This window comes from Sesamum indicum, linkage group LG12 (assembly GCF_026168435.1).
Source record: "Sesamum indicum cultivar Baizhima isolate 11 linkage group LG12, ASM2616843v1, whole genome shotgun sequence".
NCBI classification, from domain to species: Eukaryota; Viridiplantae; Streptophyta; class Magnoliopsida; order Lamiales; family Pedaliaceae; genus Sesamum; species Sesamum indicum.
The window spans coordinates 4,359,141-4,371,737 of record NC_142668.1 but is presented as its reverse complement, the minus strand read 5'-3'; the positions used below and the strand labels follow the sequence as shown (position 1 = coordinate 4,371,737).

The window sequence follows — 12,597 nt, the reverse complement described above, 5'->3', positions numbered from 1 at the left end:
TATGCTTACAGGTTACTGTAAGGGTGTCTGTTTCTATTAATTTAGAAAAGGCTGAAAAATTATGAATTTTTCCATTCTTTTCAATATGAAAAGACTGTTGTGGAGGGTAAAGACCTTGATAAACTTTCCCTGATTCTAGTCTATAATTTCTTTCTATAACAGAAATATAGTTTTTTACATATGTATCAATAAACCATGTCGCGAAAGGAATTAAAGCATTTTTTTCTTTGCAAACCTTATAAAATTCATCTTGAAAATATAACATTTCTTGCTTATCAAAGCTTTGAAAAAACCATTCTCTAAATTGGCTATAACCTGCGTCTTTAAATTCTTCTGAAATAATTTTTCTGGCTGGAGAGCCAGGGCTAAAATCTATAATAGAACTATAATCCATTAAATATTAAACTCCATTTCTGACATAGTCGGTTCTAACTCATTATTATCCTGAGTTTGATTATTAGCTTCTCTTACAATATTTTGTCTGTTAATATATAATTTTTCTGTAACAGGAGTAAATATTTCTGTTTCTCTTATTTGAGATGTAGAGGCTCTAGAAGGCATAGGAGATTCTACCCTATAATCTATAGGTGATATGTAAGATCTCATTGAGTTACATTTCTGAAATAGTAATGATTTAGAATTTGTTTCAAATTTGATATTTACAGTTCCTTCGTTATTTTGAAGAATATCTATAATTTTATTATGATCATGTATTTGTGGCCTTTTAGGTACAGCTTGTTCAATTATCCAGTTTTCTGGAAAAGTTATTTCATCCCATTTAATAGGTCTTCTTGTAGTAATACTTGAATTACTGAAATTAGTCTCAATTAATATAGTTTCATTTTTTGATTTATCAATTCTTTTACATTGTGGATTTAATGTAAATAAAGGCTTATAATATATTCTATAACAGATACATATTACTTCTGTTCCAGGCATATAATCATAACCATGAGTTTTAACATTTAATGTTAAGGCATCTAATATATTAATATCAGATAAAGATAATTGTAAATTTGGATATACATTAAAATAAACTAGTCCATGTGCCAGACTAGATTGTATTATGCCCATAAGGGATTGTTTCCAATTTAAATTTCTACCATCTCTTAAAGCTGCAATAAAGCTTTCTGGTAAACCTTCTAAAGTTAAAGGTTTAAATGCAATTTGTACAAGTCCTATATGTAGAAATTTATGTGTTTGTCTATAATGACTAATGTCCTTTTCAGATAATAATCTTATTATCATTTCATCATTATCTAATGAGATAGATTCTTCAGTAGTTTTTACTACCTGTTTTAATCCTAATTTTTCAAAAGTTCCTAATTGATATATTAATCTCGGTTCAACTTTTGGAATTGTCCATCTATTTAATAAATCCAAATTCTGAGGTATATCATATTCCTCATTTTTAATATTTTTAATATTAGAATTCTTATTAAGTATGTTCATGTGATGCATGAATAAAGTCATGTGTTGATCCATAACATATTAATTACTACTACCATGGCTCTGATACCATTACAACCACATTACAACCAGGATCATCAGGATCATCTTACAAGATAATGAATAACCGGCAACCTTTCATAAAATTTATATCCAAATATAATACTCCAAACTGCCCCTGTAACGTCCGTAGAATTTTTCACGTAATTGGGAGACTAATTGGTAATTATTAAAAATTTAAATTTAATTAGTAAATAAATTATAGATTGAATTTGGAATGTACTAACACTTGAACGGATTAAATTGAAGTTTATTATAATATTTGGAAGTAAATTATACTAATTAAGAAATTAGGAAGGACACAATGGTAATTATCAAAAGTATAATATATATATAAAAAAAAAAAAAGGAAAAAAGAGGTGGGCAGTGGCATGTGCTGCCACCGCCTCACCAATTATTAAACATATATATATATATATAAGTATGTGAATTGAAAGGGAAATTACATATTAACACACACACCCACATTTACACACACCGACGCTCACACATTCGGAAAACAGAGGTACGGAAATTGTAATTTAATTTTTATTAATTTATATAATTATATTATTTAATTAGTCCGTTTATTAAATGTTGATTATATTGAGCGGTGAACTATTTAATCGGAGTGTTTTATGATTTTGGCTATTTATATTAGTGTCAAATTAAATATCACAATTGCTATAAAAATGATATAGTTGGGTAATTAAAATATTAGATTTGTTAGATTTAATTATCCTTATAGTTAATTTATACAATTCCATCGGTGAACTATTTAATCGGAGTGTTTTATGATTTTGGCTATTTATATTAGTGTCAAATTAAATATCACAATTGCTATAAAAATGATATAGTTGGGTAATTAAAATATTAGATTTGTTAGATTTAATTATCCTTATAGTTAATTTATACAATTCCATCGGAATGATTAACCAAATATGTAATTCTATGTATTGTTGCTTAATTAAATTGTATAGCAACGGTAAATTGACAGAAAATTCATAGAAATACTTCGGATGTTATATTTTAGAAATATTATGTTATTAATTAGGGAAAGGAGGTTTCAGTGGTAATATAATTTACGAATGTTATTAAAAATGATAGTTATAAATACATAAGGGGTTTAATTAAGTGAATTCTTATGAATTATTTGGTAAATTAAATATATTGATTATACGTATTATAATTTATTATAGGACGTGACGACAAGATAGAGAGTTGAGCAGTCCCTCGTGAATCGAAGTATTTTGGGGATTTACGGTAAGTATAGCTAATTGGATTTATATATATATATATATTTATATGTGTAGTATTGTATAAAATATATATATTGGTTTCTTGGATGCGAACGTGGATTTGGCTTTATATTATTATGCGTGGCTTTCGTATATTGATTGTTTATATAATTAGTTGTGGATTATTTGCTAGATTATCATAATATTGGTGAAATTGTTACTATGTGATATGTAATGGTAATGTAGAGATATGCGGGATATGATTATGTGATAATCATATAATTGATTGTTGATGAAATCAAATTGGGAGTTGTTGTTGAGGAAGTGATTATTATAAAGAAAAGAATGATGATCGTGAATTGAAATAAAAGATGATGCTTACCTAGTTGGAAACACAGTCAATGGTTTATGAAAATGTGATTGATATTGAGATATGAAAAATATGTGAATTAAGCTAGGTACCATGGCGCGTAGGGTACCGGGGTATTCCGGGGCAGCAGGGAATATCCTGTGCTTGTTAGCTACACACTGGGGTGGTGTGGGGGTACCATGTTTGTGTGATGTCCTGTGCTATATTGCTACACAGCTGAAGTAAAAGAGTGTGGGGATATCACACAACGGGTATCCTGTGCTGTATATGATATGATGATGGCCGGCGAAACCATTGACTGATGTATACCAATTATAGTAAGTGGGGCCCTTAACTAATAAACGATAATGTTGAATATTGTGTCATAGCTTGATTTATAATTGTGAATAGGTATTACTGCTTATATTTGTTGTTGCTATTGACAATGACTGTTAGTCGATGTAACTGCATGTACGTGAAATTGTTGCCTGTATGTATATATAAACTGATCAGCTATACTTATTGAGTAGGCAGCTCATTCCTTGCCACGTACTTTTCAGGAGATAGGTCACACTGACTAGCCACATTGACTTTGAGCGGTGCCGTTGTCTTTATTAGGTGGGTCAGCCGTGACTTCTGAAGCCAAAGTTTTTGATTATTAGTTTGTAAATATTTTGGTCTTTTGTCGGGATTTGTGTTTAAAAGTTGTGGTATGATTTTTCTTGAGGTTATGTACACGAGAACATGTAGTGAGGGTAAATATTACTTTTGGTGGTATATATTATCTTTTGTGACATATAATATTATATTGATAAATTAGAATTTATTTTACTGATTGAAATAGAATTACTTATAGAATGAATTTTGATTAAAGAAAGGATCAAATAGAAATGATTAGATGTAGCGAGTAGGGGGTGCTACAGCCCCTAAAAACGCCTTCAACACGGCTATGACCGGGGTCTTACCAGGAGCCATATACTTAGAACATAATTTTTATGTCAAGGCCAGTCATTATTATCCAACCTATAATTTTGATGAGTCCTAATTATTCATGATGCCAAATTCATGCTAGTGTAATTAACAGTTAGGAATCAACACATGAATCGGTTAGCCTATAAGGCTATCCATGAACAATAAAATAAGATAATAAATAAAATACAGAAATTAAAATAAAGCGAGTAAAAACTTACAGTAGTCCTTATGTAGCAAACTTCTTTTATTTCAATATATAGAATTACAATGAGAAAGGATCACTCAACACATGAGCAGAAGAGAGAGAAAACAAAAGAGAGGTTTCTTCCAAAGTTCTGCCCTTAACACTCTAAACACCTGTATTTATAGGATACAAGGGATCCTATTCTACAGGGGTCTAGCCCTACAAACTACAGTAGAAACCGTGTATTACACAGTATAAGACCGATATTTCTGGAAAAAGTGCTACAGTTACAATAATAATTGAACTAAAAGTCAAAAATGAATAGTAGAAAAGCCGAGATTCCCGGCCTCTTGTCTGTTTTGACGTCATTGATTACGTCATCTTATTAATTGCTTATTAATGCGTCATTTGACACTGATAATCATGCATTGATACCTTGTTTAATCAGATTTTCTCCCAGTTCTTGCCTGATTTGAGGAAGATTCTTCCATATCCTTCTTATTAATTTTTTCTACCAAGGTTTCCTTGATAGCTTCAAAAATATCCTCAAATTCCACATCATTTGGATCTTGAGCATCTTGCATGAATTCGGATGCCATGGTTGAATCTGATTTGGTGGATTTATTATCCTCACCAAAATGTGCCATAAGGTCCTTTTTCATCTCTTCCACATATGCAGCAACCATCTGCTCCTTAGTCAGAAATTCTGACTTCATTTTGAATTTCCTTGAGATATGATCGAAAGGAGATGGGGTAGCAATATCTTCCTTTTGATTTTCATAGACGCTAATTTTCGTCTGTAGGAGATCCATTGTCTCTTTTCCAAATATTTCCTTTGTATTAGGATCAGTTTTCATCATCTTATCCCAAAATTTTATATGGGATATTCTGTATAAGCAAGGAATTCCAGCCTCTGTCTGACCAATTTCTGGCGTCCATTTCCAGATCCAAGGTATTGAAAATTCAATGAAGAAGAAACATGAGGCTATTCCCTCTATGAACAGTTTAGCTTCTTGTTTCTTTATCAATTGTGGTGAAATATCCACCCATTTATCAAAAAAGAATTTTATTTTCTCAGGTAAAATATTTGGAGTGGGACCAAAATAGTAAAACCAGTGTATAAACCAGTGCGGTATATCAGTGTTATAAACATTGGCACAAACCTTTATAAACCAGGAATGTTTGTGCTTATCATTCTCATAATCTAACACCTTCATAAAGGCATCACAATAATCCCAGTAATTATATTTTACTGCTGACTTATTGATCAAAATTTCTTTATCTTTCATAGGAGAAATTCCCCAATCTTCCAAAGGTATAACCTTCTTGATAATCATTTTACTGAAATTATAAATTTCTTTATTTGTGCTCGTAAAATGTGATATTTCACATGAGCCATTTTGAACAAGTATTTGTTCATAAAAATATCTGGACTTATAAGTCCTTGCTGGTAAGGATGAATTATCCAAATACCTTTGCATTAAAACCCATGGATCATTTTTCCATTTCAAATCTTTTTCTTCCAAAAGAAATATAATTTCTTTATGTTGGGTTTTTGAAAATCCAATATTATTGGATTCAGATTCTTCATCACCAATTATTTTGGCATACGAGGGACTATCATTCCCTTCAGTTTGAGATTGCTGACCTTTCTTATATTCCAAGAATGCCTGGTATTCAGGATCTTGTGATAAATCCATAGCTATGAGCTTTTGTTTTCCATTCTGAGATATAATCTCAGGTATTTTGCCTCGACCACCTCTTCCTCTATAAGAGGAAGATCCCCGACCTCGGGAGTTCATGCCTGTCATTTGTTAAAATATTCCCGAGTTAAGAAATCTGGAAGACTATTATCTTCTCCCTTTTTATAGAATATTTCAAAATCGAATGGGGCTAATTGAGCCTGCCATCTTGCAAACATTTGTTTAGAAACATCATGTTTAAAATCTTTTTGAAACATGAATTTGGCTGCTTTGCAGTCTGTCATAATCACAAATTTTTGATTATATAAATCATCTTGAAATTTCAAAACACATTTGACTATAGATAGAATCTCTTTTGCTATAGTTGCATAATTTTTCTGAGAATCATTCCATTTTCCTGAGTGGAATCTAACAAGATATACTTGTTTTGTTTCAGGATTTATCTGGGTTAATATTCCTCCAAACCCTATATCAGATGCATCAGTTTCTATGATCTTTTTCCAATCTGGATTACTTAACATTAAACAAGGAAGTGTTTTAACTTTAGATTTTATTCTTTTAACAGCTTCTGTATGAGCAATTGTCCATGGCTTAGGATTCTTTTTCAGTCTATCATATAAGATAGCCGTATCTTCTATTAAATTTTTATAATAAGGAGCAATATAATTTAGACTTCCTAAAAATCTTTGTAATTGAGTTTTATCAGTTATTTCATTTGGAAATTTATCAGCAAAGTCAATACTTCTATTAATAGGAATAATGCTTCCTTTTTCAATGATATGACCTAGAAATCTTATTCTTGTCTGGAATAATTCCATCTTTGACTTAGAGATTACTAAACCATTTTGTATAATTAGACGTTTAAATATATTTAAATGTTTAAAATGCATTTCAATTGTTTTTGAATAGACTAATATATCATCAATATATACTATTATAAAAGTACTATAAGGAGTAAAAATATCATTCATAATCTTCTGAAATTCAGAAGGAGCATTTTTCAAACCAAATGGCATAACATTCCATTCATAATGTCCAATAGGAACATTAAATGCAGTTTTATATCTATCAGATTTATTAATTTGTATTTGCCAATATCCTGATTTTAAGTCAAATTTAGAAAATACTAAACTATCATAAAGTCTATCAAGTAGATCTTTTTTATTAGGAATAGGATGCCTAATCCATTTTAATGCCTTATTAAGTGGTTTATAATTTATAACTAATCTTGGAATACCTCTTTCAATTTCAGAATGTTTATTAACATAAAAAGCAGTACATGACCATGAAGATTGAGAAGGACTTATTAATCCTTTTTGTAGAAGAGATTCAATTTCTTTTTTGCATAATTCTAAGTATTCAAAATTCATTTGACAAGGTCTCGCCTTAGTAGGTATATTCTTTTCATCAAAAGAATCTTCATAAGGTAAAGAAACTATATGTTTCTTTCTATCCCAAAAAGCATTAGGATGATCATTGCAAATTTCTAAAGAAAATTGATTTTTTAATAAACTAATTTTATCCTGTAATTTAGGATTCTTCAACTGTTCTTCGATTGTTATAATGTTTATTTCTTGTTTTAAGAAATTAATTTGGTTCTGTTTTGCTTTAATATTATCATAAATATTATGCAACATTTTACTAAATGGTTCGACAATAAATTCAAGAAATATATCATCATTCTGGAAAGTTCCTATAATTCCTTTACTATCAATCTTTTTTATTGGATAAATGTTATGTAAGAATGGAGTCCCAAGTATTACTTGGTTAGTTATATTCTTAGCAAGAATAAAACTTTGAGAAATACATTTATTATCAATGCAGACAAAAGCTTTAGGAATTTTATACTGTATTTGGAGTTTATCACCTCCAGCATGCCATAAAGTATGACTAGTTTTATGAAAATATCTAGTTGGTATTAATCCTTCCTGAATAACATTCAAATCAGCACCACTATCAACAAGAGCTGTGAATGATTTTGTATAATGATTATCAATCAAAAGAGATATTTTTATATACCATTTTTGGGATATAACCATTTCTATGGTTGATAAAAAGTTTTCAGAGAAAATATTATGCTCATCTATTTTTAGTTTATTATCATTTTGAGATCTACTTTCTAATCTAGAAATATTTTCTAAGTCAGAAATTCTAGATTCCTGAATAGTATTTTTATCTTTCAATATTTTAATTTCTTCTTTTAGATTATTTATTTCTTTATATAAATTTTGAAGAGATATATTATCTTCTGTATATTGATATTTACTTCTAAGTTGATTCATTACCTCATTCATATTGTATGATCTCTTTGGGTTTATAATTGTTCCATTTAAGTCTTCTTCTGTATTATAAGAAGTAGAAGTACTGGATTCAGTATTAATCTCATCAATAATTTGCATTCTTAATTTCGGATCTTTAATTGCTTTTAATAATTCAAAAGCATGATTTGAAGTAAGAACATTAATATTCATTTCTGAGAATTGGGAGAGTATTTTATACAATTCCGATTTTTCAATATCATTTTTACTATTAATATTATTTAGTTCTTTGGGACAGGCTAGTCCTAGGCTACAAGGTTCACATTCTGAACTTGATTCTGAAATATTTTCATTTTCTGACACATTTAATATTTCTTCTTCTTCTGATTCAGAAGTACTTATTGATTCTGTTTCTGTATTTTCAGATTCTGATTCTTGTAAAGTTTGTATTATTATATTCTTTATATCATTTGATATTTCAAGATTATTAATCTTCTTTTTAGTCCATCAGTATTTTGCAGTATGACCTAATTTCTTGCAAATCTTACAATATCTATTTTTATATTTCGAATATTTCGGTTTTCTTTGAGATTTTTCTTCTTTTCTTTTATTCTTTTTCTCTATATGCTTCTGAGAATATCTTCTATGTTTTGACTTATAAGGCTTATTAATTTTATGGTCCTTACTAGTAGTAGGATTTTCTAAACCAAATTGTTGACAAAATTGTCCTAATTGTTTCCTCTCATCAAGGTTTTGTTTTTTAATTTGTTGACTAAGCTTTATTTCATTACACAAAGCTAATCCTTCTTGTATACAAGTATCTATTAGAGCTCCGTAAGTATAACTTTCATATGGAATATTAATCTGGTCTTTTCTTAATTTTTTTCTAATCCTTTCTGCAAATAGACTAGGTAGACCATCAATAAATTTTGATTTCCAGTGTATATTATTACATTCTGGTAATTCCATTACTCTACTTAAGAAAGTATCTTTATACCATCTGAAGTCTGAAAGTGTTTTACACCTTAGATTTTGTAGTAAAGTTCTAATAGTATCACACTATTATCACTAAATCTTCCTGTAAAGTGTTAAATAATATTAACAGCAAGTGTATAAACTGCATTTTCAACTAAATTATTATTTTCTTGTTTAACAGTATTGATAATACTATCTTTATCTTGTTGAGATAGATAATTATCCCACCAGCCTTTAAGTTGTCCAGTAAATCCAGCAACAATCATTGCTGCAATAGTTTTATCTGAATTATTACTATTTTTGCAAATAGTGGAATACATAAGCATTCTATGTACCGTGTTATAAATCTGTTTATTAGAATATCCATCTATGTTCCATTCATAAATCTTATTACCTGAATAACTAATATCTATTGTATCAGTATATTCTTCATGTAAAACATCCATAGGTGTTGGTCTATTATAATAGAATTTGCTTTGAATAGGTTTATCAGCCCATTTGTTAGTAATTTTATTGATTTGGTTTTTAAAAACTTGTTTATGGTTGGTATTTTCTATCAATTCATACTGTAACTCTTTATCAAGAGTTTTTATACTTAATTTACTGAATTTTTTTTCAAGCATTTTTTCTAATTCATGTATGGGTCTTATTTTGAAATCAGATATTACTGGAGGAGGCTGAAAGCTAGGAGATGCTTCTTTTTCCTCAGATTTTGTTTCTATTATGACCGGTTGTATATTATTTATAGCTTTAATAATCATTTCAATTTTATTATGAATTGATTGTATTTGTTCTCCTAAAATATTAAGGAATAAATTTGTATAATTTTGTTGTTCAAACATATTATTAATATGCTTACAGGTTACTGTAAGGGTGTCTGTTTCTATTAATTTAGAAAAGGCTGAAAAATTATGAATTTTTCCATTCTTTTCAATATGAAAAGACTGTTGTGGAGGGTAAAGACCTTGATAAACTTTCCCTGATTCTAGTCTATAATTTCTTTCTATAACAGAAATATAGTTTTTTACATATGTATCAATAAACCATGTCGCAAAAGGAATTAAAGCATTTTTTTCTTTGCAAACCTTATAAAATTCATCTTGAAAATATAACATTTCTTGCTTATCAAAGCTTTGAAAAAACCATTCTCTAAATTGGCTATAACCTGCGTCTTTAAATTCTTCTGAAATAATTTTTCTGGCTGGAGAGCCAGGGCTAAAATCTATAATAGAACTATAATCCATTAAATATTAAACTCCATTTCTGACATAGTCGGTTCTAACTCATTATTATCCTGAGTTTGATTATTAGCTTCTCTTACAATATTTTGTCTGTTAATATATAATTTTTCTGTAACAGGAGTAAATATTTCTGTTTCTCTTATTTGAGAAGTAGAGGCTCTAGAAGGCATAGGAGATTCTACCCTATAATCTATAGGTGATATGTAAGATCTCATTGAGTTACATTTCTGAAATAGTAATGATTTAGAATTTGTTTCAAATTTGATATTTACAGTTCCTTCGTTATTTTGAAGAATATCTATAATTTTATTATGATCATGTATTTGTGGCCTTTTAGGTACAGCTTGTTCAATTATCCAGTTTTCTGGAAAAGTTATTTCATCCCATTTAATAGGTCTTCTTGTAGTAATACTTGAATTACTGAAATTAGTCTCAATTAATATAGTTTCATTTTTTGATTTATCAATTCTTTTACATTGTGGATTTAATGTAAATAAAGGCTTATAATATATTCTATAACAGATACATATTACTTCTGTTCCAGGCATATAATCATAACCATGAGTTTTAACATTTAATGTTAAGGCATCTAATATATTAATATCAGATAAAGATAATTGTAAATTTGGATATACATTAAAATAAACTGGTCCATGTGCCAGACTAGATTGTATTATGCCCATAAGGGATTGTTTCCAATTTAAATTTCTACCATCTCTTAAAGCTGCAATAAAGCTTTCTGGTAAACCTTCTAAAGTTAAAGGTTTAAATGCAATTTGTACAAGTCCTATATGTAGAAATTTATGTGTTTGTCTATAATGACTAATGTCCTTTTCAGATAATAATCTTATTATCATTTCATCATTATCTAATGAGATAGATTCTTCAGTAGTTTTTACTACCTGTTTTAATCCTAATTTTTCAAAAGTTCCTAATTGATATATTAATCTCGGTTCAACTTTTGGAATTGTCCATCTATTTAATAAATCCAAATTCTGAGGTATATCATATTCCTCATTTTTAATATTTTTAATATTAGAATTCTTATTAAGTATGTTCATGTGATGCATGAATAAAGTCATGTGTTGATCCATAACATATTAATTACTACTACCATACCATTACAACCACATTACAACCAGGATCATCAGGCAGGGATAGGATAATTTTACAAGATAATGAATAACCGGCAACCTTTCATAAAATTTATATCCAAATATAATACTCCAAACTGCCCCTAAAAACGCCTTCAACACGGCTATGACCGGGGTCTTACCAGGAGCCATATATTTAGAACATAATTTTTATGTCAAGGCCAGTCATTATTATCCAACCTATAATTTTGATGAGTCCTAATTATTCATGATGCCAAATTCATGCTAGTGTAATTAACAGTTAGGAATCAACACATGAATCGGTTAGCCTATAAGGCTATCCATGAACAATAAAATAAGATAATAAATAAAATACAGAAATTAAAATAAAGCGAGTAAAAACTTACAGTAGTCCTTATGTAGCAAACTTCTTTTATTTCAATATATAGAATTACAATGAGAAAGGATCACTCAACACATGAGCAGAAGAGAAAGAGAGAAAACAAAAGAGAGGTTTCTTCCAAAGTTCTGCCCTTAACACTCTAAACACCTGTATTTATAGGATACAAGGGATCCTATTCTACAGGGGTCTAGCCCTACAAACTACAGTAGAAACCGTGTATTACACAGTATAAGACCGATATTTCTGGAAAAAGTGCTACAGTTACAATAATAATTGAACTAAAAGTCAAAAATGAATAGTAGAAAAGCCGAGATTCCCGGCCTCTTGTCTGTTTTGACGTCATTGATTACGTCATCTTATTAATTGCTTATTAATGCGTCATTTGACACTGATAATCATGCATTGATACCTTCTTTAATCAGATTTTCTCCCAGTTCTTGCCTGATTTGAGGAAGATTCTTCCATATCCTTCTTATGAATTTTTTCTACCAAGGTTTCCTTGATAGCTTCAAAAATATCCTCAAATTCCACATCATTTGGATCTTGAGCATCTTGCATGAATTCGGATGCCATGGTTGAATCTGATTTGGTGGATTTATTATCCTCACCAAAATGTGCCATAAGGTCCTTTTTCATCTCTTCCACATATGCAGCAACCATCTGCTCCTTAGTCAGAAATTCTGACTTCATTT

General features: G+C 29.3%; 1 long non-coding RNA gene across 1 annotated transcript; it reads left to right on the top strand.

Moving 5' to 3' along the window:
- The first annotated feature begins 1,876 nt into the window (after nucleotides 1–1,876).
- Nucleotides 1,877–3,906, top strand: LOC148784659 (uncharacterized). The gene is made up of 3 exons (XR_016063322.1): nucleotides 1,877–2,014; nucleotides 2,688–2,751; nucleotides 3,636–3,906. It is a non-coding gene; the product is annotated as an uncharacterized LOC148784659 (long non-coding RNA).
- The last annotated feature ends 8,691 nt before the right edge of the window (nucleotides 3,907–12,597 follow it).